This window comes from Ochotona princeps, chromosome Y (assembly GCF_030435755.1).
Source record: "Ochotona princeps isolate mOchPri1 chromosome Y, mOchPri1.hap1, whole genome shotgun sequence".
Lineage (NCBI taxonomy): Eukaryota > Metazoa > Chordata > Mammalia > Lagomorpha > Ochotonidae > Ochotona > Ochotona princeps.
Window position 1 is genome coordinate 12882848 of NC_080866.1, and position 4949 is coordinate 12887796.

The following is a 4949-nucleotide window of genomic DNA, read 5'->3' on the forward strand; positions in this document are numbered from 1 at the left end:
TCATTAAAAAATTACCTCTAAAGGAATATATTAATGGAGAGATAGCACAATTATTATTTAGTACCTAAATTTCATAGGCAGAACTATAAAGTTTCTTAGTTTTATACAAGTTGGTGGTGTTCACAAACAGCAACATTCTTGGGCCTCTACTATTATGGATTCTGCCTAAATTTGGGGGGGTGGGGAAATAAAGAAATTGTATAAATTAAACTAAATCATGTAAACCACAGATTCTCAGTAAATGAAGGGCAATTGTAAAATGCAAAATAAAACCGAAATTAAGGCAGCTTTGAAATAAAACTTATCAACCCAAAACAGTGCTACCCTAGCATAATTCACTCTGTCAAAGTCCAAATGTGTAATTGAAACATAAAAGCTAAAAAACAAAAGCAAAGCATTGCAGTTGTGATGCAGAATCAGGTGCTTTTACTTTAATGAATAAAAACAACAGTGGTCACAACTTGAATGAATGGGAATTTAGTATCAATGTATGCATCTTAAAGAATTACTTATACTTCATTGCCAAAGACTTCTTAGCAATTCCATTTTCCTCACAAAATCAGTATAATTGCTGTAAGAAATTCAACTGTGCTTCTGAATACCCAGTCATGGCAGACATCAACAAAGTGTCTGAAGTAGGGGACTGGTTGTCTGCGACAGGCAGCAGCAGGTGATGATCTTCAGTGCTAAACGGAAGAGCCAGGGGTAAAGTCACATCAGAAGGCTTCACATCCAGAGCTTCTGACAACGGACTTTTCTGTATGGACTCCTGTTCACTCAGAGTATGATCTACATTGGTATCCAGAGTTTTATCTGCCCCAGAATGGACTTTGGTTTTGTGCTTCTTTAAATTTTTTATATCTGTGTAAGAATTTCCACATAATTCACAGATAAATGGTCTTTCTCCTGTATGTTTTCGAGAATGAATGATTAGGGAACTAGAGACAGCAAATGCCTTCCCACAGGTGTCACACACAAAAGGCTTTTCGCCAGTATGCCTGCGGACATGATAGGTCAGTGAAACCTCTGTCCACATCTATCACAGACATATGACTTCTCTCCACTATGCTTCCTTGCATGAATCTTGAGATTGATTGAAGTTGCAAATTGCAAATTGCACACATCACATTTATAGGGTTTTTCTTCTCCATGATGCATGCGGCTATGGAAGAGTAGCTGGCATTTCTGAGCAAATCCTTTATCACACAGTTCACATTTGTATGGCTTTTCACCTGTATGAGTTCTTACCTGCGTTTTCAGCTGGTTACACTGGGTAAAGGCCTTTCCACATAAATGGCAGACATAAGGTTTGACTCCTTTATGTATTCTCATGTGCCTTCTCAAGCTACTGGCTTCTGAAAACACCTTCCCGCAGGTATTACACACTGGCTTGACCTTGGAGTATCTCTGATCCAGCTCTTCCCTAGAGTCCTCCAGCACATAAGAACGCCTCACACTGGCTATATTAGAGAGAGTGTTCTTTTAGAGCACAGTTTGGCTCGGATTTTCCATGTTTCTGTTTCACTGTAACAGTTTGTACAGAATCTTGTGCAGGGAAAGAATTTTACACAATGGATGTCAATTCAAGTTCTGAACTATCATTTGTTTGTGCAACTTGTTCTACCACAGGTGTGGACAATTTATTTGTATCTAAGAATAATTCAACAGATGCATTCTCTAAAATGTCACTGGGATATTGCACAGTTTTATTCAGCATTGTTTTCTGAGAGTTGAAAGTCTTCTTCTTTTTAGTTTGAGATGACTTCTTAGGTAATGTCCCTTGTTTAGGTTCTGACTGAACTATATCTGTAGAGACTTCTGATTTCTCTCGATTGTTATAATCTCGCAGAGTAAGAAGACAAGTGTGTTGGTTCAATTCAATATTTCCAGTAATGCTAGATATCTCTGTAGAAGAGGGATTAGCAATAAAAACAAAATCTTCCATCTTTATTTTACATGGTGACCATGTCTTCTATTTTAAGAAAGTCAGCAGCCTGATGAATTTCTTTAACATTCCAACTGTCAAGATTTAAAGTTCCTGTGCATATAAACTCCAACAGCTTCTGAAATCCATCAGCCTTCACCTGACTCTGCTTCTCATTGTTTGTTCAGTCTCTCTGGAAGATGCTCACAATGGTGTGAATACTGCATTTTGATACCAGAAAGGAATTTTATTCTTGATCCAGAGGAACCCGAAAGAGAAGTTTCCTCACTCTGTCTCTGCCAGCTTGGGAAGCTCTTTTGTTTTTTTTTAGAGAAGAAGATTACACCTTGGTATTGATTTTCAATCCATTTTGTTAGTGTGTATATTTCAACTGAGACATTTAACACATTTACATTTTTTTAATATTTATTTATTTTATTACAAAGTCAGATATACAGAGAGGAGGAGAGACAGAGAGGAAGATCTTCCATCCGATGATTCACTCCCCAAATGAGCCGCAATGGCTGATCCGAAGCTGGGAACCTGGAACCTCTTCTGGCTCTCCCACACGGGGGCAGGGCCCCAAAGCACTGGACTGTCCTCAACTGATTTCCCAGGCCACAAGCATGGAGCTGGCTGGAAAGCAGAGCTGCCGGGATTAGAACCGATGCCCATATGGGATCCCGGGACGTTCAAGGCAAGGACTTTTAGCCACTAGGCCACGCTGCCGGGCCCCACATTTACATTTAAGATAATTACTAACAAATACTAAGGGACCCGGCATGGTGGCCTAGCAGCTAACTACCTCAACATAAATGTTCCTGGATCCCATATGGGGGCTGTTTTTAAACCTGACAGTGCAGCTTCCCATCCAGCTCCCTGCCAGTGGCCTGGGAAAGCAGTTGAAGTTGCAACAAAGCCTGGGGATCCTGCACCTATGTGAGAGATATGGAAGAGATCTGGGCTCCTGACTTTGGATCAGCACAACACCGGCCTTTGCGGTCACTTGGGGAATGATTCATTGGAAGGAAGAGCTTTTTCTCTGTCTCTCCTTCTTTCTATATCTAACTGAATTTGCAATAAAAATAAATTTTTTAAAAAGTAGCTACTTACCTTGCCTCTCTCCAGCAAGAAGTAGCCAGATGGCTTTATAGCCCCTTTTCCTATTACCAGGAAAGGGGCTCTAAAGACTCATGCTTACTGCAATTACACTAAGTGGGTGGAAATCACAGTGGCCTCAGCCAGAGATTTGGTATGCCCTGACAGCAGTCAATGCCACATACTGGCCAATGGTGGACACAAACCACCATTCCTTGCCATATCAGGGTCCCAGCAGGGCCAATGCCAGCACCCATTTCAGAAGGGAAATAAAAGCTTTGTTATCACTCTTCAGGTTACAGTTTCCTGTTCACAGACCTTTCCTCTCCTGTTTGTTCCTGTGGTGGATGGGAAAAGGCCCAAGAAAAACCTCTATTTGCATAATAAAGGCCTGTTTGCACTTGGCTAGTGTTTTCTTTCTCAATGGTCCACAAAGCTAACAGTATTTGTTGTCTAAAATGACACACCCCACAAACAAACTTATATAAATCTCAAATGATTAAAATGTATATAACTTGCAAAGGAAAAGTGAAGAAACAAATGTTGATATTGTTGGTTTTTTAAAGATTTACTTATTGGTATTCAAAAGTCAGATTTAAGAGAGAAGGAGAGATCTTCATTTTGTTGATTCACTCCTCAAATGGCCACAATGGCTGGAGATGAACCCATTTGAAGCCAGGAGCCAGGATCTTCTTTCACATCTCCCCCATGGGTGCAAATACCAAGGCCTTTGTCATCCTCTGCTACTTTTCCAGGGCACGCAAGCAGAGAGCTGGAATGAAAGTGAAGCTGTCAGAATATGTACCTGGGCCTGAAACTACATAAATAACATGCCAGAAGACAAAAAATTCAACAAAATGACAGAAACAAATCACTATCTTTTGATGTTAATGTTGTGTGTACATGCCTTGAACTCATCGAATGACATAGATTAGCATAGTGAAAAAAAATGAATCTTACTGTTGCAGAGAGGAAACACAACTCACCAACAAAGACATATGGAAAATAAGCTAAAAAGTGGAAAAGGATTTTCTAGGACAATGGAAAATAATGCAAGCTGGTGCAGTAATTCCTATATCGTATTATAGAGACTTTGACCTGAAAGCAATAAAAGAAATAAATGAAGATGTCACATAATGATCTAAGGATGCATTCATAAAGAAGGAATCACAATGATGAATGCATATGCAAGGATCCTGACTGTATGAAGCAAAGATTGATGATTTAAAGAAGGGAAGATACTCTAATATGGCAGTGGTGGGAGACTTTAATATTTCCTTAATTTTAATGCACAGATTAATGAGACAGAGAGTCAGCAAGGAAATAAAAAACAGAGTTCATATAGGTAACAGAGTCAAAGGATATCTTCAGAATTGGTCATGTTATAGGCCAAAGAACAGTTACCAATAGGTTAAAAAAATCAAAATTACAATGTGACTATCATGGTGTGAAGCTGAAGCCAATAAATTAAAATACTCCAGAATCTATGTAAATACTTGAAGATTGCACAGTATTCTCCTATATAAGCAATAGGATCTAAAGAAATGCAAAAGAGATTGAAATATTGCTTGCAGTTTTTTAAAGATTTATTCATTCTTTCAAGACTTTGCAGACCTGTGGCCTGAGGTGGCGCAGGGACCCCAGCTACACGTGGCTCCCGCCCCAAGCCCAAGAGGTGGGACAAGGCTCTGTAGACCTGTGGCCTGAGGTGGCGCAGAGGCCCTGAGCCCAAGAGGCAAGACACAGCTCAGCAGTCAACTAACCCGGAACGAGGTGTGGAGCAGTGTATCTCCCAGTGGGACAACGACTTTGAATGGGAGCTGCAGGGGGAAGGCCTGGCACTAAGGATGGGACATAGAGCCTCCTGACCCAGATCGGGACTGTGGTCCACAAACTCCGAGCAACAAGCAGCTGGAACCCACTGCTG

At 40.5% G+C, this 4949-nt stretch overlaps 1 pseudogene; it reads right to left on the reverse strand.

Moving 5' to 3' along the window:
- Window positions 1-422: 422 nt before the first annotated feature.
- On the reverse strand, window positions 423-2087 carry LOC131478775 (myoneurin-like; annotated as a pseudogene).
- Window positions 2088-4949: the final 2862 nt, after the last annotated feature.